The sequence below is a fragment of the Grus americana genome, chromosome 1, assembly GCF_028858705.1.
Source record: "Grus americana isolate bGruAme1 chromosome 1, bGruAme1.mat, whole genome shotgun sequence".
In the NCBI taxonomy this organism is placed as follows: Eukaryota; Metazoa; Chordata; class Aves; order Gruiformes; family Gruidae; genus Grus; species Grus americana.
The window spans coordinates 177,860,518-177,882,724 of record NC_072852.1 but is presented as its reverse complement, the minus strand read 5'-3'; the positions used below and the strand labels follow the sequence as shown (position 1 = coordinate 177,882,724).

Here is a 22,207-nt window from a genome sequence, read left to right as displayed (position 1 = left end):
GCTTTCTGGAGGCTAATTCCTCTCAGAGCTCCTCTTGATGTGGACGCCAGAATTCTGCAGAGTGCCCATGCAGAGCTGAACCCGAAAGAAAGGACTAATCCAAATGAAATTACTCTCATTAAAACAATGGGGGGAAAATTACAGGTCTGTGTTTGGTATGCATTCAGGAAATAGGAAATGTCACCAAATATCTTCGTATTCATTTATGTTCTGTTCAGTGTTCTAAAAATATTTTGATTCTGGACAAGAGAAAAAGAATGCAGAAGACCCTAAATCCAGAATTTGACTTTTGCATAGCTTTTCATTGTTCCATTCAGTGACTTAATGTCCAGGCTCCTGAATAGGCAGAAGTTACTCAAAGCCTTAAAGTAAATAATGCGTTATCATGTGTGTGCTAAGTTGCAATGTAAGCAAAGTAAAAATGCACAGAGAATGGAGCCATACTTTCTCTTCATGGGAACTTACTGGGCATTCATAGTCAGAAAATAGTTAAGGGGAAGAATAAAACGGAGAGTTTCATTGGTTTTCCTTTTTTACTACTAATAAATCACTGCTTCTGCCTCCCATGTTGACAAGCGGCAGATGTTTCAACACAAACTCCATCAAAGTTAGTCATTTTGTCCTCTTCCTTATCAATGTTTCTGTCACTCTAAGGACGACATGCCTCAGGAAATAAGTAAGCACCTATCTATAGGGGCATCACTCAGTCATGCTTAGACAATTATCACAGCAAAACACACCTCGGACTAATCAATAATTGCTTTCCTTGTCAAATTTCTGGATGTCACAAGCAGCACCGAAGAGAGGGATCAGACCAGAGCAAAGCCTTGTCTAGACAGGTAGATTAGATTGCTTTTAGTCCTAACAAAGGCAGGAGGGTGCCGCAGTGGTCCACAGCAAAGCAAAGCCTCACAGGGCACTGGTCTCCCTCCGCCCAGCAACTGGGCTTGGGCAGACGTGGGTTGTGTGAGCAAGGAAAATCCTTCCTCCCAGGGACAACACATTAGAATCAGAAAAAAAGCAATATGAAGAATTGCTTGGAAGCATCATAGTTTTTTTCCTGGCAAAGTTTGTTCTGACATATGCCAGAAAGTTGTTATTTTCAGATGTATTTACAGGGATCAGTGCTTAGATTCCCTTTCATATCTCTGTCTTTCCCCTTTATCTTTCTAAAGCTTGGATAGACTGAAGGCCTTCTGGGTGATTAGCTTATATCTGTGCTTGCAAACCTCAGGCCTACAATGAGCAGAAGATACGTGTTTCCAAGATAGGACATTTTGGAAAACGGTAACTCAAATTTATTCAAAGTCCTATTTAGCCATTCTTTTTCTGTATAGTGTCTATCTATGTAAACTATTTGTCACTGAAGACAGTAAATTTGTGCAATTAAAAAAGAAACCTACACATTTTCTTGGACTGAAAGCTCAAATGAAATGCATGTGATGCTAGGAGAAGACACATGGAAGCGTAATACAAAAATTATAAGTTTATCTCATTTCTGTAATTGGGAGGTCTTTTACTTTCAGGCATTACAAAGTATGTCAGTCACTCTAAAACCAGATCCACCCTGCCTATGCTATTATCATACCGGTGCGGAGTAGTAATTACAAAACCTTTTTTTCCCCACTGCTGCACTGCTGTCAATCCCCCAAAACACCTGCACAATTTAGTAAACTTCATATACTGAACACTAGTCATTTCAAAGGTGAACTTCAGCTATTGCTTGGCTTACGTTACTGTTCAGCTGATTCTTGACTGAGAAATGCAGGGAATCTTGTTGAAGAGGATTTTTTTTCTTACAACGTGAGTGCCGGAGGACTTTAAGATATACGATGAGAGTAGCCAGTTGTATTCAGCACAATAATATGTTGTTCATTACTGACAGAAATAAGAATTTTTTTAATCCAGAAACTATGAAATTCTTATTAACATGATTACGTTTAAAGGAATGAAGAAATTGTCTCTGCTAGCCCTAGAGATACATATTTTTTACAGATGGTATAGCAGGAATGTTTCTCTGTACACATACCTATGCTACTACGAGAGAACCAGTGCAGTTGTAAGCCTTGAATTTTCTTCCCCATTAAGTATTTGGCCTTGAATCGAAGTCTTGGCACAGGAGCAAAAATCTCCATTCCGTTGATAAAAGTGTTTGTTATCCCACTTTGGTCTGTGATGGGTCAGTGCCCTATACCTTCTCTACAGAACAACTACCCAGGTATTCCTCAGCTAGCCCCATTGGTCACTTGGAAGCATTTAATCTACAATGTCATAATGCAAAAGCCAAAGCTCTTGCCAGTTTGGCAGTCTTTGGCAGTGACACGTCTACAGCTGAAGAGCAATATCTGTATATTTTTTTATTATTATTAAACGGATGTAAGCTTCCAATCAGGCTGCTGAAGTTGAACCTAACTGGTTCTCTTTCAGAAGCTCATATGTTTCAGTTTTCCTAAAAGTGGGGGAAAAAAGTAAATTGGTCTTGAATCTGAAATGTGCTCTGCCTGCACACAGGCTTTAAGATACTTGGAACTCATTTCAAGATCAGGACCTGCATGCCTTTTAGTACTATTAAGAGGAAGTAATGTTGAAAACACAGATCATCCTCACAAAATACAGACATGAGGCTCATTTTCATAATTCTTTCCTTAATCGTATGAAGTTAGCATTACAAATGATTATGTCAGTTTTCCCATAAACCCTAAGGCAGCTCTGATTTAAAGCATACTGTCACAAATTCTTTTCTCATTAACACTGATACTGCTTGTTCTGATGTGAAGTGGATCTTCTGTAAGACTGTAAGACCACTGAGAAGATATGTGGTTAAAAAAACAAAGCTTCAAAAAACAGATCGAAAAAGATCTCAGTTGTTGGAATTAAGTTGTGGGCAGAATATAGGCATCTACCTCAGAATGCAATCCCAAAAGCCTGAACTTAAATGCCATGAAACTGGAGGAAGTTTCTCCACAGCTTGCTTCAATTTACATAGTTAAAATTTCTGAGATACTGAACTTTTACTTTTGTGGCTGCTCAAAAGCATCTTAGTCTTGGTCTGTCTGAGCAACACATATCTCAAGCCCTATCGGGATCCACAAATGAGATGCTTTTCCTCTTCTCACTGAATAAAACAATGCATGCCTACAAAATCAAGCTTTGTGTAAAACACAGTGCATATTGTTCTACCTTATTTTTAAACACAGCCATGAAATTTAAATGGTTTTAATATGTCTTTAGCCCAGAAGGCATTTACTCAATTTCTGTCTTTATCGACTCAAAATCACATCTCCTACTTTTCAGAAGAACATCTTGACTGTATCTCCTGATGGTGCTGTTTACTTTGATATCACAGTTAAAGCCCTACTGGGACAGGTCGTGTGTACGCTTACATTCCCTACTCCATGAACTGCCTACATCCCTTACATGAAAGAGTCATTGAAAAGATCCTGCGTGGTGCCAGTAACCCTGACCCTCCACGAATAACCAGAGTTTCAGGTTAAGACACTGCTACTGCGAGAGTGGTGCGGGCTCAAATCACGCAGGGCAGAGAGGGAAAAATCTTCTCGGCTCTCTTGCTTCCTTGGAGAACTGTCAGGAATTTCCAGCCTGTGATTCAAGTGCACTTGGTGGTTCATTTACCACTTCGAAGAGGTCTGTAACGGGTAATTAAAAAGCATGCCTACTAACAGTTATTTTCAGTTTCCTAAACAGAGGTCTCTTGTTCTTTAATATAATTTGTAGGAAGGGACAAACTGAAAAGTTGTTCAAAACATTGCTCCAACGTGTTCAGCCACATGCTCTGCATGTGCACGTGGGTAAATAAGCATGGCAGTCGCAGATCCTTCTTCTCTCATGGGTTTAAAGGAAAGGGTGGCCTCTCATTCATTTCTGAAGGAGAGCACTCTGGAAATGTTAACTCTTCCCATGCATTCCAGAAACAACCAAGGTGCCCCTGTGGGGGACAGACAACTTGAGCATGGACGTTACAACCACTAAACGGCTTCCTAAATTACCAGCTCAAGTCCCATAAAAATTACCGAGACACTTTCCAAAATTTTATCTACTGCAAATTCTGTTACACAGAAGCACAAGGGGAGTTTCTGGTTGTTTTTATTTTTATTTTTTTTTTTTTTTTTAATCAGACAAATGTCAAAGAATGTCTTCATTATCCTGACTTTAAAAAAAATCAGAATTAGAGAGTAATTAATCCTCCTTGAAGAAATTTACATCTAAATAGCAGTAACTGATCTAATGAACTCAAATTTACTGTGCTACAATGAATGTAGATCGTGGAACAAAGAATAGTTGGAAAAAAGATTAATATTTATACAGTGTCATTTTTAAACAAAGCCATCCAGAATAATTAAGTATGTGTGTGTGTATGTAAGAAGGAGTTTCAGTAGTTAGGAAGCATGCCTATGGTACATTTTATAGCTTAAGATGCAATGAAAATGATTTTAATTGTATTTTAAAGAGATGTCCTTTCTGTTGAAAGAAAAGTACAAGATTTTTGTTTAGTTTTATAGATAAATATAGAAGCTCTTCTTGTTTACACTGAAAGTGCTGAAATCTTGGCCACTGACGTCAAGAGAGCAGGCTTAGGCTCAAACAATAGTTGTCAAATGTATTTCGTTCAATTTACAGCTATTTCTCATAACCGCCTGCACATCTTCTAAATGCAGTAAACAGTGTCATCTAGAGGATATTTTTAAGTACTGCATGTCATCGACAAACCATCTCTTCTACAAAGATTTTGACAAGCAAAGTGAAAGCATGAAGCTAGACAGTTGCCATAGTAATTATCCTTTTTTAAAAAAAAAAAAAAAAAAAAAAAGAGGTATTATTGAATACACTCTGCTTTCAGGACACCAGAAAGCCTAATACACTGTCACAACAAAATACTTGGATGCCTTAAGGCTGTTCATTTAATCACAGGTGTTTAAAGAAATTAAGCTAACATCCACTATTACTGTGAATCTTTGGTTTAGTTCAATTAAGGTGACAAAATATTATGTAAAATTGCCATAATAGAAAATAAGGGAATAATTTGTAATATCATGTAGTTTTGACCAGTGCATATTCAAATAATTGCCTTTAGTTATTTGTGCTTAATATAATGTAATTCAAATTGCACTAAGAAATTTATAAAAAATATTTTAAAAATCTAATTAAAACCAGCAAATAATAATTGTTAACTCATGAAACAATAGTATGGGAGCTATGGTAGGAAACAATCTCTTTGAAAGGACTGAAAAGAGAGACACATTTTGAATGTCATCTTACATTGACAACTTGACATTACTAAGAGATTTCCATTTCCAACCTTAGATGCAGTGAGTGGCAACAATTAACAAAACCTCAATCCATCAACAGGTGATGAGTTATACAGGTCTTCCTTCCCCTTTTTTTATAATTCAGTTCCCCCATTTTCTGGGCAAAAATCTTTATCAGACCTTTTTGAGTTAAAAAAAACCCCAAACAAACCCACCCACCCAAACAGAAAACGTATATGTAAATAAGAAATTGCTGGGACAAGTGTTATTGTTTGCCTTATTTGAAGCTGTGTTTTTTTTCTGTCTAGACCACAAACATCTTCACATCCTGCAACTCTCTGCTACCCCTGCTTTGGCAAAGAAGGACTTCTAAATTTCATGTGTTATCCCACTCCTGCTTGTCACAGTTTCATATTATTTTGCAAGAATTGAAATATCTAAGGCTGTGTCTAATTTCAGTCATGGGTCAGGCAAGAGTGCAATCTGTATAGAACTTGAGTGCAATGGGTCCATTAGGATGTAACGTAATATCTGTTTTACAAATGAGCTGCATTAAAAACATACCATTGCTTAATGAGGCTATAATGTTAATTAAATGAATTAAAAACTGTAATATGAAATAAAATCAAACAAGACAGTTACATGATACAGGAATTTAATTATAATAAAGTTTCAGTAAAGCTATCAAGTTAACTAGTTACAGATAAAATCTCTGACAGGATAATGCTAGCTAAAAAGCAATTTTTCTTTTATAATTCTGTTATAATTAAAGTGACCATCCATTTTGAAGGTTGACATCACTTGCATTCAACAATAAACTTATATTTATATGAGCACATATTATGGGAGTAATGATAGTATTAGAACGGTGACTGTGGTAATTAAAAACACTACTGCATCCAGCGCGTTATTGCCTGACAAGAAAAGTTGCAGACCCTCGCAGGAATGAAGCTAAAGGAAAGAGGATGCCTGTCAGATGATGCTTTTCCTATTCTAGTGACTCTCTCATAAAGTTTGGCGACAAGGATGGTAGGACTGTAATCATCTTTGTGATGAAGTAACAGTAGTAACAGTAATTAAAACAATAAAAAATGCTATTTCAAACCCATTCACGTAATCAAAAGACCTTGCTTTCTGAGGTGAGGAAGGGCCCGCAGGGCCGATTGTGCACCCACTTCCGAGGGACAGAGGTGGCGGGGCTGGGGGAAGTGCACAGCATCCAGAGCTGCCTCCCGAAGAGACAGCAACCGTGTCCCCGCAGGGACAGGTGCTTCGTCAGGCAGAACTCCGCTGCATTTGGATGTTTGCCTGGTAAATGCATTTATAAGGAGAAAACAAACATGTTCCTGCAGTTGCACAGAACCTTTCTTATCTCATCTACTCTCTTTTATTTTCAGACGGCGGATCACTGTGCGACTGACTGCTCCCTGTGCAGAACTCGAGAGGCAGCATACGCAATACAGGGTAAGTTTCTGCACGTTGGTACTTCTAACATGATCACTAATGTTTCTACATCTCCAGAGGGTTTAGGTGTAGGAAGACAGTTGCTCTAGCAGAGTGTCTGGAGGTAAAGTGTGAACTCTAATGAAAGAAGTGAAAAAAGCAAACAGCTGGGCTTCCTATCCAGAGATAGCTGGGGAAATGGAAAAGGTCCACAGGAGCATCAAATAGGAAAATGCAATCCCTTGCAGTAGATTTTTTTTTTTTTTTGTAGCAAAGTAATGCTTTATGCAATTTAGCTGTAGAGATGATAGACATTTAGGAAGCACTAGGTAGCAAAAGATGTGGGAGTATTCTGACAAGAAAGGGCTGTAGTCAGGAAGGCCAAGAATGAGGCAGAAACAGAGGCAACACCAAGAGGGAGGATATAAATTAGGAAACAAAAAGAGAAAGAGAGCAGCATCTATGTAAGTTTGGCATAATTAAAATTGAAGTTGTACAGTTGTCACGTTGTCAGTGGCCTAAAGCCTTGACCTCCGGTGTCTGTAGAGGACGATATAGTTCAGTGTTAAAGACACTGCCAGAGTGTCTGAGGCTGTCCCCACCAAATAGTTTCAGTGCTTGCAAAAAATGGTTTCTGTGCTCAGTGGAAAATATCACACAAATACAATTACCCCAAGTGTGAAACCTCAAAGGAAAATTCTTGATGTAACTTTTGCCCAAAATGAGTTTTGTTAGCTCATTACAAATGAATATTTGTATAAAAATGGACAGGGATGTCCATGAATTATTTGTGCATCACCATGCCTAAGTGTCCTATAATCATCTGCAGCACTGCCTTGTTATATGCAATGTTGGGGGGGGTTGTTGTTCATAGAGGGTTTATTTTTCTGGAGGACGGCCAGGCATTTCCTCTTCCACAAGTAGAGATCACTGGTAAAAAATACCATAGACTTTCATGAATTCACTTTTGGGAGAGACATGGTGCAATTTAAAAACTGTAGGAAGGAACAACCCTGACAAATCACATTTTTCTCTGCTACACTCCAACAACAAACACTTCTGGCTCCTGTTTTTACTTGCTCAGTAATAGTTAATTACATGCTGTATTGAAAATCCTCCATTGCACTGACAAACAGTTGAGAAACAGCAGGAGTTTATGAAACAAATACCTGCCCTTGCATACCAGTTTACGGAACTAGGAAGCTCTCTTGCAGACAGCAATAAAGATCAGGGTAAAGAAGATAGCAAGAACAAGCTTTAGCTGATGGTGTCAGAGGATTGCTGCTGGAACCATCTATTAAATGTGGATTCCTGGTATTGGACTAGATAATCACACTGAATTGATAGGATAGCACAGCCAGCAATGGCAGGAATATGTTTCCTGAAAATTTATGTCAAGGTTGCCTTGGAGCTGCAGGTACCATACCAATATAAGATTTCCTTGTCTGTAGAGATGCATTTTGTCATGAACATCTGGAAACTTACAATTTCTGACTGCTACTGGTCAGTTGTAAACTCATTTGAAACTGTCATACCTAACACTGGCATCAACAAAAATGCAGGTCTCAATAGAAGAGCAAGGCAGGAAGACACAATGTGATTTGAGGAGCTGAAAAGCTTCATATTCTCAAGTGGTGGCTTCAGAAGCAGCTTGCACATTTCTTTTTCTGTGGTTTTTTTTTTTTTTAAGGAACATGCCAAAAAAAAAGTGGAAGAGTTCATCATTTTCTGCTGTGGATTTGAGCCTGCAGCAGACCCGTGCACCCAGAGAGTAATGGTAATCTAGACTGGAAATACTCTGGTTTTGTATTCCCACATTCCAGTGGGATTCTGCTTCTGAACATCAGATTCAAAGTTATTTAATAAATGTTATGATCTTCTGCACGGGCTATCTGAAATCTGAAGTCTTTACCTAGCTGCGTGCATATTATTTGCAGAAAGAAGCCCTCATGAAACTTCCCTCTGCGTTCATATGGTAAGAAAGCAAATGACGAAAAGAACTCCGAGAGAGAACAAAAGAACAAAACCAAAGCAAACTCAAAAAATGTTGCTTAGCAATGCATCCTGTATCACTCCAGGGGGATGGTCTTTGCCACAGATATTTACATGTTATGAGTGGAGTTTATTGAAAAGCAGAGAAACATTCGCACAAAGCCAAAAATATAAATAAATGGTATATTGCAGGGGTTTTTTTGATGCTGCAAAGATCAAACTAGAATAAAAGACGCAAGCAAAAAATACATGTATACATATTTTTTTTAACAGCAGGTAATTTAGATAAGGTATTTAATTTTTTTTTTTTTATATATTACTTGTCCTTTCTCTTCCTACCCTATTTTTGCCATTAGGGTTTATTTTTATATTCATAACTTTGTCAGAATGGCGAAAGAAGGAATTCTGTAACTTTAAAAAACTGAGGGTTGGAAGAATGGCAGACTAGAAAAATTACAGGGCTTAATATTTCTTTTGGTGCTTTCATGACTGTTTAAGGAACTGAGAGTCTGGAAGAACGGAAAAGGGGAAAAGTCCTTCAACATTGCTCATATTATTGTATTAAATTGCAAGGAGTAAAAAAATGAAAATAAGACAAATTGAGGATATTTCAACATTTACATTAATTACTATCTCAAAATCCTTTGAGGATTATAATTGAAAAAATCCGTAGCAAAAAACCCCAAAAAAACAACGACAGCAATTGTCTTCATTCTTCCAGGTGTTTTTTTTGCAGAGAGCCTTGCCTATTTACACATCTCCCTTTCTCCCATTTATGGTCCACTTTCTTTCCAGCAGACTGCTACAGACCTCATTCCAAACTGGTGACAGTGTACTTTTTATCCTTTCCCTTCTGGTGCAGCACATCGAAATGATAAAAAGCCTTATCATGTGAATATGCTCACTGAGTACCCGAAACCTAGGCATCACGCATATTAGTTTTCCTCACAGATTGACTGGTGCCATGCTTTAGGTTACAGGTTTCGTAGTCTCCTGTGAGGTACATTTCCTGGCACAGCATCGTACACTGTCCGAGGTGTATTTCACAGCTTTTTGTAATTCCATTTTATCTCGGCATTTTATCAGGTATAATGCATAGCATTTTTAACGGCAAACTCTTGCTGGGAACATTTTACAGCATAAACTTGCATATGTATGAAAATATATAGCGACGGCAGGGCACGGATGAGGCAGGAGGCAGAGAATATTTTTAACCTCTAACATTCTCAACACTCGGTGCAAAACTCTATTTATTTTATAGTGGAATTTGTGCACGTCTTCCGAGGATAAAAAAAAAATGGAATTTAAGGCGCAGAAAGTGTCATATTTTGGTTCTAATATTACAAGGCAGAGACACCTTGCTGTTTGTGCCAGTATAGATAACTATGTTCTTTTATCACCTTAGAAGGAATCTCTCTGAGTAATAAAAATCCTCAGTACCTTCCTGATCTGTTCTTCTTAAACAAGCAAGTTCTCTGCTGCCTGGCTACACAAGCGAATGACATTTTACGATGTAAGAAATGTAGGAGAAATACACATAGGATTAGGTGCTTGTCCTCCAATAATCTCTTAAATTCTTTTAGCCTTTCCTACCGTTCACCGCCCTGTCACTGTGACAAGTTAAACAGCCCGAGTTAGTTGTTTGTTCACAGTTTCCGTGCACAGCGTGTTTTGTTGAAAGGCTGCGCCGGACAGCAAGGTCAAAAGCTGCTGCTTTGTTTTGTCCTGGATTTTGCACCCTCTGAAGGGAGAAGGGAGATGATGGCGATTTTCTCTGAGAGCGAGCTTAGAGGCTTTGCGGGAAAAGCCTTGGCAAGCGCAGGGTGGAGCAGGCAGGGTGCCTGCAGCTGGCGCGCGAGCCGGCGAGAAAGCGGAGAGCGCGGACACGGAGGTGACGGGAAGGAAAGTTTCTGAGACGGTCAGGGGCAGTCTGCTGCAATCCACGGTGAAACTGCTGGATGGAGAGCAAGGTCAGGAGGAAGGACGGGCGCAGCGGATAGGGGAGAGGAGAGATTTGTTTTCAAACGGTTTGAGCCGTTTCCCCCACAACATCTTATTTTTCTCTATTGTAATAGTTACCTTGTCCTACCCTGTGACCTAAAGAAGGACTATTTTTAACGCTCGAAGCCCTGTTTTGTGGTTTGACGTAAGGAATAATGTCGGTACGCCTACCTCATGGCTCTGGCTGACTCAGTGTCACATCACACTGACCAGCAATTTGCACAACGAACAGCCTCTCAGCTACAGGACAAGAGGAAAAACTTGCTGCGTTGCCGCTCTACGTCCAGAATAACCGAGGTGGAAAAAGACTTAGTGTCAGTACGGTTTCCCAAAACAGGGAAGGGGATATGAAGGTAACATTTCTGAACTGGATGTAAGGGAGAGTATTTCTTCTCTAGTGCCAAGTCAGCTTCTGCTGGGAGCTTATTAACCTCTGTGTATGACCACTGAGGAATGAATTCCTATCAGTTTACAAGGCATAGAAAATGTTATAAGGCAGAAGATGGAAAAAAGACATGATGATAGGACAAACGGAGAGCAGTCTGAAGGGCACACCTTTTTATTAAGCCTGCCGAACATTGCCTCCTGTAATAGCAGACAGCCGAGCTTTCCAGCTTTTGTAAATAACTCAGTGTTTCCCCCGTTACAGTAAATATACAGCGTATGTTTAAGACTGGGCCTTAGACTTTAAGAACCTTACCCCCCGTTCCCTGGTTTCCCACAGCTGCGTGCTCTCAAGCACAAACACCTCCACTAATTGTATACTATTATATAGCCTGACATTGACGTAAATTTTATCCAACCGTTCCTAATTGTCATTGGAAAGTTAGAAATGTGAATAAAAGCGCAAATACCCTTGTAAAAGCAAAAGGAAGTCAGTCATTCGCTGGTCACAAAAATGAGGCTGATAGGAAATAAAAATAGTGCTCTTCCCAGAGCTAAGTATAACCAGTTAGATAATGACCATGCACACAATATTCTAATTTGAATGTGATTTTTTGTAAATGTCGGAGGAAACCACATGGGAAATAACTACAGAAACGTAGACAAAAGAGAATCAGGTCCATGTTGATACATCCTTCTGAAAATTCCACAATAAATGGATAAGATAATCTATTCCATTGCAATTCTGGCCTAAGATGAAGTACCTCTGCATCCTCTTACTGCTTATATCTAGTAATGGTGTCCTCTTTCCTGACTTCAACATTTTTTTTTCTACAGCCCCCTCTTTACCACTCTTTTTGTGGAGATGTGTGGGTTTGTAAGGGATTCCTCAAGGAAACGAGTCAGATTACTCAAAGCATGAAGGATTTCTTCCGCTTGAGTATAAGTGATGGTCTCAAAAGGACTTTTCTACTGCCAGACAGAGGACTTGGGGGGTGGCAGAGAAGAACAGGCAGATGCAACCTGCACAGGTTTCCCCCTCCACTGAGTATACCAAAAAATAATAGTTTCTTGTAGCCAAGCTTCGGAACTTGAATTGAAGAGGGAACATACTGCAAAGTCTTACAGTCCACAGATTTCCAGGAAAGGAGTTAGGCAGAAAGTCCATAGATTGACTAGACTGTAAACTGAATTGATGTGCGTGTTTGTACTTTGGTGACTTGTGCGCATCCCATTTGTCATAACTTTGGTTCTTTTTTGCACAGGTTTAATGATTTTCATTTTTTAATAGAAATTATTATACACTTGCATTTTTTGTACTTTAAAAAGACCACCTTTGGGAAATATTTTGCTGATACATTAAAAATAAATCACTTTTCACACAGTATTATTACATAAAACTTAAGTGAAATAGTGCAAGTTCAGTTTAATAAAAATGAAGATAAAAGCAAGAGAAAGAAGCTCTTTTCTTCAGTATTAAAAAAACCAAGATAGCTTATGTGATTATTTCTCAGTGTTTTGGAGAAGTCTCTCACCTCTGTCAACTGAGCCATGGTGATGCTTTCACAGATAACATGAAAACATGTTATCACTGAGTAATTTCTGACCTTATTCAAAGATATCTTTAGTCATCAAAAAGCTCTGCGCACTGTTGTGAAACACCCTTGGTGCCGACAGTACTTTGTTGCTGGTGAGCTGAATCTCCAGCACAACAGTAGGTAGCTGCTGATCAATAGCAGCCGAAGGTGACACGTTTCCAGAAGACGCCGGCTGTGAGCTTCTGAGCTCTCTGGAGAACGCAGAGTTTGGCATGAGAGACACCCAGAATCTTAAACAGCCTTTTTTATCCCCTGATTCTGTAGTTTTACTGATCTATGCAGCTCTGAAAGCACTCTCTTTTTCCACCAAGCAGTTCTTGCTTTATGAACGTCAAAATGGCACTTTAAAAGGTGAATATGATCCAAGCGGCAATGACATTCTCCTCCACAGTTCCCGGCTCTTGTTGCCAAAACTATTGTTTCTATCATTAGCTTTATTAGCAGTCTAACTTAATTAGCTAAATGACATTATTTAGTGGCAAGTTCTCCAGTACATCTCCACTAACCATTGCATATTTAATGTGGATTTTATTCACGCAGATAGGCTGGCCAGTGGGCAAAAAAAAGATAGATACAGGACACAAAAGGAAGTCCAACAGAGGGGCCCTTCCTACCCAAAATGTTTCACCAAGGAGGATGCAAAATGAAAGGACAAAGACTGTTTGCTATGGTGGATTTCATTATAGTCCTCGTTCCTGAGGCACAAGAGTTAATTGCTGTCAGGAGAACCATGCTAGGATGGCAGATAGGCAACAGGTGATGTATTGAGTGAAACCCGATTTCCAGGTGCTCTTGCCCAGGCACTGAGGGAGCATCTGCCAGCTGCCTCTTTCCCTGACTTAGTCCACAGAACAGCAACTGCCAGGTGTTGTCCAGACGGTTGTAGGAGCAGCTTCTGTCACGTGCTCCCCCTGGAAATCTTTCTCATAGCGGGAGTAAGAAGAACAAGGGTCCGGAGGGAGACTTATTTGGTTCTGCTAAGGATAGCACAGCATGCACAGTACCACTTAGTGTGAGATGGCTGACCACGACAGGATTTTATTGTATGTAGTGCCAGTGCCATTGCAGTGGCATCCAACGCTTGACAGCTATCAAAGGGCTGTTTATATACTTTCCTACACTACTTTGATGGATATTGTGCTTTGGCTTTCATTTCCCTGCACTGCTTTTTAATATAACTTGCAATCCTGTGAGATCGACTCAGATCAACTTTATGTAAAAACATCTTCAAGTTCCTTCCCTGTGTATTTAACTGTTGCTTCCTTATGCAGAGAGTAACTTTCCTAGTTTCTTCTATCTGGATGTGCCTCAAAAAACAGAGTAAAGTCCCTTTTATAGTTTCCTCAGAAAGAAATCTAACCCCCTTGCTGCCAAAAGATACAGGGAATTTTTCAAATTCCTGTTAAGCATAAGCTGCGTGCAGATCATCCTTGGCATATTTGTAGGGCATGACCAGATGTATATATATCCCACCACAGAACCAGGTGTTTTTCTACTATGTTATATAGTATAATATATTCTGATTGCAAACAGATTCACATCTGTAGCGGAAATGGAAGAGAAACAGTGAATTTCAGAAAATAAAGTAGGAGGAAATAGACCTGGGTATGGACCACCAGGAATTGTGGCGTAGGTCACAGCCCACTTTCTCATGGTTGTGGTATCAGCAGAAAAGAAGGGGTCAGAAGCCACAACTCAGATGAATTGTTTGAGAAATCTGTGCTTTGTGGCCTTGCCTTCCTGTGAAAGGACTTGCTATTTCATTGAATCAAACTTTCTGCAGGCATATAAGAATTCAATTCACAATATCCAGTCGAGGCCTCTCACACGCCGAACACCCAGCCAATGTGCTAAAACAATCAATTGAAGGACCAGAAGCATCTAAAAATATAATGCAGCACAGGGATTGAGCAGGAAAGACTGAGAATACTTCTAAAATCCCTTTCGTGGGACTCTGCTGGACTCAGATGAGACTGTTTTAATAGGAAAACCCTTAACAGTCAGATCTCAAATGTTCTAATGCTTTGTCTCCCCGCTTTGTCTTCATACCTCATAAATAGTTGAAGAATTCTTCAATTTTGCAGCTGTTATTGTAATTAGCAAGCTAAATGACTTCTGCTTTTAAAACCGTGAATCACAGTTAACTGCTTAGTGTTACTGCTGTAAACATGTGCTTTATTGACATCTTAAACCCTTTCATCGTGAGACTGCCTTTTCTTTCCTTGCATATACCTCTGTTAAAAGCAGTCCCGGATCCCTACCCGAGTAAGTGGCTCATCAAGCAGCTCTCAACCTAGCTGAGACAATTAGTGATCAGTGGTTTTGTAAGTCATTTTTCTCATACATTCGTTTAGGTGTTAAGGGCCTAATTTAGCCTTTCTTCTTTTCTAAAACTGGCTGTAGTTCACCCTGAAACTTCACAACATGTTTTGCTGTGTTCAAGGGAGTAAAAAGAAAAAAAAAAAATCAGTTGCAGACAATTTCTCTCATCTGAGAGATTCTTTTCCACTACCAGTGTTGAACAGTTATGCACATTTTTTTTTTTTTTAAAAAAAGAGGAAATCTTCTTCATTTCACCTATGGGTGACTGCATTTCATTAGCATCTGAACTCATTCCTTTGTTTATAAAGGAGTTTGGATTCTTTGATATGAATCAAACATAGATAAAAGTTGTTGTTTTGTTGTTGTTGTTGTTACCAAATCAAATACATTCCTAGTAAAACTCCACTGTTTTTATCATATTTCAATAGGGTGAATTTACTCTAATACTTTGAAAAACATTATTACCTGGAGAAGGACTGAAAATAAAATGTTTTAATGTTTACAAATACTGTGTATTGGTCACTGCTAAAGAGGAAGCTTATTCTGCGTAGCTATGACATTTTACTTGGCTCTTTGTGTGGATGTGAGGCCATCAGAAATGGATCCCTTGAATCTGCATCTCTATGTACCTAACTGTAATTATAGTAATGTGTTGAAATTCAGATGCTGTGCTGGATATAAATGCAGCACGATTTCCTTCTTTCCCAGGTCATCAGGGAGATTGATAGGGATCTGGAGAAGAATTTAAGTACTGCAATGCCTAACTTCTGAGAGCTCTGCACACAAACTATATTTTCTCCTTTTTCAATGCATGGGGAAAGTGAGGTGTGACAGAAACTTGCAAGCTGAACAGGGATTCACATGAAATAGTCAAGCTCTTTGAAAATACTGAGGATAGAGAAGGGTAGGACCTCAACCCCTTCCTCAAGAAGACACAATTATTTCTCTGACACAAAAATTCTCTTACATAAGAGCCTGAGACACCTCTTTTACACACTGCTACGCAAAACCTGACAAATAAAAACTGAACAACAAGAAAGCCTACAGAAAAGTCCCAGCCACTCTCAATATAGTAATAGAGTACTCTTCTCAAAGGAGGCCGAGGTTAAAGGTGAGGATTCAGTTCTCAGAGTGTCTGTCCTAGGAGACTACTAAGATACTGGATAAAAGTGCTTTGTGTGATGCTGTTCAAACACATAAGAGAGTTGACCATACTGGAAGTCCCTGGTGAGACCAGCCGTTTAACAGCCTTACCAGGGCATAGGCACAAAGCTCTGTGGTAGCATCAAGACCTCTATTATGGAGATCATTGGACAGGGAATAAAGGGTCTCCAGTTGCCTACAGATGCTGGTGGCAGGCTAGCAGGGCTTCTGAGCAACATAGTAAAGCCACAATGTCGGTGCTGGGTGTGCAAGTCCCTTTATATATGTAGCCTAGCATGGCAGAAACACAGTCACAGTACTTTCCAGCACCAAAATATGTTTATGGCAGATCAGTAGCACACAGTCTAAATTTGTCGTGAATTCTTCAGCACTGCAGGCTACATTTTTTCTTAAAGTTTACAGATTCCGCAAGGCTCCAGTGTAAGCTCTTGTCCTGTCATTAACGTTACACATCATGGTATGGACTGCCTCAATTTAAGACTTCTTGTTTACTAAGAAGATGAAAAGGTGCTTGTCATAACTATAAGTAGCTGACTGTGATCCAAGCAGCATTGACAATGACAATTTCTTATTTTCTTCCTATTTTATCTGTATTTAAGTAGACTGAAGAAGAAATTTAAAGAGAGAGTGTACAAGATTCTCAGAAGTCCATGTAGCTTGTTGAAAGATCATGAAGAAATATGTAGCAATATTTAGGAAATGACTAATACCTTCTGGAACAAAGCTTTCCCTTTTGGTAAAAGCCACTTCTGTTTTCCTATTGGATTCCATGAGCTGTCAGAAACATGAATTTAAAGCATAGAAATATTTTAGAATAAAAGGCATATTCTTAGTAAGGCTTATGCTGCTCTTAGATCCATCTGTCTTCTCAAAGAGATTTAGTTTCTTTCTTCACCTGAAAAATATCAGAATGAACAATAACAAAAAATGATAACAAGAAAGAAACAAATACATAACAAAATACGACCAAGAAAGAATTGCAATGCCTCTGCAGAGACAAGTATTTCAATTAATTTTTGAAGTGTTTTGAGATATCTGTAAAATTCTGCATTTTGTGAAATAAAGAATTATTATTGCTGTAAGTTGCAACATAATTTCTAAATGCCTAAAGAAAAAAAACAAAATGGAAATTTCCTTATGGAATAAAACTGTTTAAATATTCAATCCAGACAAGTTGTCCCAGCTTGTATCTTTACTGATCAAGCTCTGTATGGAGGAAATGTCAGTGCTGAAGGTGTCAAAGAATCTACATTTATGCAGATTTTGTATTTATTACTACACAAATATTCAGACATTTAAATGGCAAAGAACTATAGGAAACAATGTACCAAATACCTGTATCATAAAATGGTGCTGTTGAGCTCAGTGAAACCTCTAGGTGTAAATAGTGTCAGAATTGCATTCTATACCTTTGTCTTTGGATGTCACCAGCAGGGAAATGGATTTCTTTTTTAATTCTTGGGGGAGCCTTCCAGCCGTTAGACAAAACTACTAGACAGATCAACAAGAAGCTGCAAATGGGATTTTTCTGTAGCTTTGGTGTTACTGAAAATGGGACATAACTGCCAAAACTATTGCTTGTGTTGTAGAACAAATTCTCCCCTGATGTAAAATGACACAATTCCATTGACTCCAATGACGTTGCACCCAATTTATGCCAGGAGAATATATAGCTCTTTATCCATTTATCTATAAGCTGGTTGCTGTGACTTAATTTCAAATGAATTATGTTACTGTTCTTGGTCTGTGCCCTTGCAGCACTTTATTACTTACAACGCTAGTTCAGCAGAAATAAATAAATATGTGATTTGCAGTCTCAGCAAACGTCCCAGCCAGGAACAATGGCCTCTCCACAGTGTTCTAGACTAATTGCCCCCAATTTTCTGCTCTAACCTTCATACCCAATTCATTCCCTTCTTGCACTATTCTCCTTACTCTTTTTCCACCCGATCCTTGAGCTCAGATTTTCTCCAGTGTCAGCAAGTCTTTAACCACCATCTCTTACATATTCAAATTCCTTTAGAGAATAACTTCCTCTACAGCGATCATAAGAAATGTGTATTACATTTAAGAAAGTACATTATTTAAGAAAAGAATATACTCTAAATCTTTCCTTCTTAAGCTCTTGCCCTGGATTTTTGTGTTTGATAGTATACCCTAGCATTTATGGTAACACGTACTGTCATTATAATTATGTCCTGTGCTTACTAGTACATCATCATCCCATGTTTTTCTAATTTCATAGTAAAAACCTGCCATCAAGTATTATAAGCAGTTTAACTGACAGTCATACAAGTAGGAAGATTTTTAAGCTTATTTTAAGGCTGATTGGCAGCAACTTTCTGTTCAAAAACTGAATGCAGTAGCAATAAGTTAATGATAAGCATTAATAAAATCGTGTTTGAGGTCATTGCTTAGATACTAAGGACCTTTTGATGATTAGAGAACGTGTCTGAAAATTGTTCTGGGCACCTACTAAACAGCCTGTGACTTTGGAAGGCATTAATCCAGAACATTGGCTTCATTTTCTCATTAAGTCTCCTCCATTATAGGAGGTTGTTTGTGAGGCCTCTTGGAATCAGTGGTGCACAGGAAGGATGAAATTAAAGAAACTGGTCTGAGTGAAATAAGTAGTTCCCAGCTACTTACTTTGGGGGACACCCGCTGAATTTAACTGAATTGGATTCCACAGTCCAGCTGCATTTCTGCTCAGTAGTTCAGCCAGGTGTGGAGCCTGAGTCTATGACCTTTGTGTGCTTATCAACGATGAAAGGCCACAGATCATTCTGTTGAATACAGTGTGTAGGTGAAAAGTCAAAGAAAGATTCATGAAAGCCATGACAGCTGCAAAATGGAAATGTTACGTTGTTGAATTCTATTAGTAAGTCCGGGGTAGGAAAAAAGCACATTTTATATACAAGTGCATGTTTTCGGTTGGGTAAATATTCCTGACTGGACTTGCCTCTATCTGTGCTACGCTGATAGTTAAATGCTAAGCTATCTACCATTGATATGTTTTCCAAATACGTCCTTTTTCTTTCCCTTCAGGTTTCCTCATTTTACTCTGTTCAGCTCCTGCACCTGTCCGGACTGGGGGAATTCTATGCTCAGTTCCTACCTTTTGGGTCATATCCCTGTCTTCCTTATTGCACCATTAAAATAACTATAATATAACCAACTTGTGGCTTATCTGACCTGGAGTTCTCCTTCTAGTGTCCCCTGTGGACACTTAAAAAGAACCATTATGAAACAAGGTTATCGCTATGGAAAATTTTACTCCTAGTCTCATTTAGTTAGTATTGATATAACTTTTGATAAATTCCAGAGTAAAAAAATAGAATCTTGCATCATCTCTTTCATATTGTACATAGTTCCAGTGTCCCCGTGGTGCTCCCAAACACAGAATCATAGTATAATGCTCTCTTTCCTTTTCTATATACTCAAGGTTTTGATAAAGACTTTTCTGTCTGTCCTTTGTCAGTGCATCAGGCCATATACTCTGGGTAACATTTTGCAAGCATACTTATATTCAACAGGGTTTAAGAACAAATTCTTAAATAACTTGACTTTGCTGGGGAAAAAAATGTGTAGATGTTGTTCCTGTTTAATACAGTTTAAAAAAAGACAATTTAATGAGATTTCCAAGAGCTTCTTAGAGTATTAACTTTCCACCAGAGAAAGGTGTTTGTAAAGTCAAACAGGCTAAAACCATCTTTTTACTGCATTTATATTATGATTCTAAATGTAGTCAAATGTACTTTAAAACCAATGATATTGAAGTTTTTGAGATGTTGAGGTATATTCATGATACTAGTCTTGTACTTCAGTTGGTGTTACTTTGCACAGCCTGGTCTGTCTTTGTCTTTACCCTGATGGTCTCCCATTCCCTAGTGCTCGTTCATGTGTCCCTTCTTTCCTGCCTCATGCCCCAGTGCAAGTCCTGTCTCTTTTCAGTAAAATACCTGGTAGGCTATTTGTGTTGTGCAAATGAGAGTCAGTATAATGAACAGAATGACTGGGGGAAGTATCGCATCTTTAGTGCAATAGCCTGGGTAGAAAACAGAGTCTCAATACACCCAGAACCATTTGAAATCCTGACCCTAACCAATTTTTTTGAAATGTTCCTACTGACTTCAGGACAGCTATTCTGTATGTTTGCTGTACAGAAAGTTGTGCGCATTTATGAAAGTATCTACTTATAGAATCATAGCATAGTTTGGAATTGAAGGGACCTTTAAAGGTCATCTAGTCCAACCCCCCTGCAAAAAGCAGTGACATCTTCAACTAGATCAGGTTGCTCAGAGCCCCATCCAACCTGACCTTATGCAATATCTAGCTGAAGAATGTAAGGAATCTTCCTTCTTTTTCCTCCATACATTATCCTTTATTATAGATTTTTAAATATTATCATATGAGGAGCTTTTTATTTGTTTTATAGTTAAAAAAAAAAGGTTTTAGAATGCTTTTGTTTCATTTGCACTTTGTATGAAGGTGTGATGTTTACATTTTAAGCTAGGATTACAAAAAAAACCCCAAAACCAACGAACCAAACCCAAACCACAAAACACTGGAAAAAAAGCTTTAAATCATTTCATGGCCAATTCAGCAAGTTAGAGCAATGGAAATTCAAGATAGGACAAAATAAATTTCCCTACTTTACAAGAAATTTCCATATTTTAGGAACAATTTCAATTACAAGTTTTAAATATACATTTAATTGATATAGGATAGTTCTTGTAAATTAATTGAGCAAGAAAATGTTATTCCTTTTATATTCCAGTCAGTTTCTTCCAAACCTACCATTTCTCTCCACCCAAGCCTGACTCGCTTCCAAACATGCATTCACGGTAAGTAAGGTTCTGCATTTGGCTTTAAGCCTGTGCATCCTTATTGAAAGTCTTCTACATATAGGGAGGATGTTGACTTTAATCTTTTCTATGAGTATGACTCCAGTATCAGAAGGGTTAATTTATTACTCTAGGAGGGCAGGTAAATTTAGTCTATCAGGGTTTTTAAGTCTAAACTCCTGAAAAGATTCTTAGCATTAAATGAGAAATACGTGGCTGCTTTGGAGCAGATATTTGCTTTCTGTGTTTGATCAGAAAGTCCTTTTTGTTTACAGTTTTCCAGAGTTTTCTTGAGTGGCCAATTATACTGAATATATATCCAGCCTAGAACATGTTGGAAACTCACCAAACTCTGTGCCATTGCCCTGTTTTGAACAGAATTCAATTTGCCCCCTGTTATATTCTTACGAGATCTCTGTAAAAGTAGCCTAACATTTTTCCCCATAGGGTAAGATTAATGTGCCTTAGTTTAGGCATAAAAAAATTTAAATCTTTCTGCCTAACTCACCCTATTCTTTCTAAGATCAGTATCTAGGATAGGTCAGATGGATTGCCCTTTGGAGGTGCCAGTTTCTTTCCAGTGACTATCAAGGGAACTTAGGGTGACTGTCTCAGTCCTATATCTGTAACTTTTAGATGTCTGAAGTTAAGTGACATAAGCTGTTCTTCCTTATCATAACATTTTCTGAGGATATGAATAATTAATTCCCTTCAGAAAATATTACCTTGAAGACAATAGTGTTTTGACTGAGACCCAAAATGTTAAAGACAGTTCAGTGTACATATATTTGGAATATTATATGCTGCTCTGGCAGAATCTTGGGAGATTTGATGAAGCAAGCAGAGTGAGCACTGGTGCTCACAGGAGCATTGCCTGTACGTTTGCACACATGTAACCAGGATTTTATATAGAAAAATAAAGATTTAAGATGTATTCTTGCAATTAATCTCACTTAACTTTAGAAATCTATAATGGAGACATCTACACGTGAGCCTTTGTAGGCTTCTTTTCTAATCGAGGGACAGAAATAAGACCTTTCAAGGTACAACACTTCTGACCTGTTTTAGATGCTTGCTTTAAAATGAGATGAATGATGGTCTGAAAGTTTCTGGTTTTCTCCACTGATTTCAAAGCAAGACTAGTGAGGGTGATTAATTCAGGTGAAGATACCAAATGTATTTCTCTGTT

The 22,207-nt window shown here is 38.5% G+C and overlaps 1 long non-coding RNA gene across 1 annotated transcript in view; it reads left to right on the top strand.

The window, feature by feature from the left end:
* Positions 1 to 22,207, top strand: part of LOC129210591 (uncharacterized) — a 77,688-nt gene that overhangs the window by 3,341 nt on the left and 52,140 nt on the right. Inside the window, exons 2-3 of the long non-coding RNA XR_008578586.1 lie at positions 6,665 to 6,731; positions 8,401 to 8,487. This is a non-coding gene — a long non-coding RNA (uncharacterized LOC129210591). The remainder of the gene's footprint in view (positions 1 to 6,664; positions 6,732 to 8,400; positions 8,488 to 22,207) is intronic.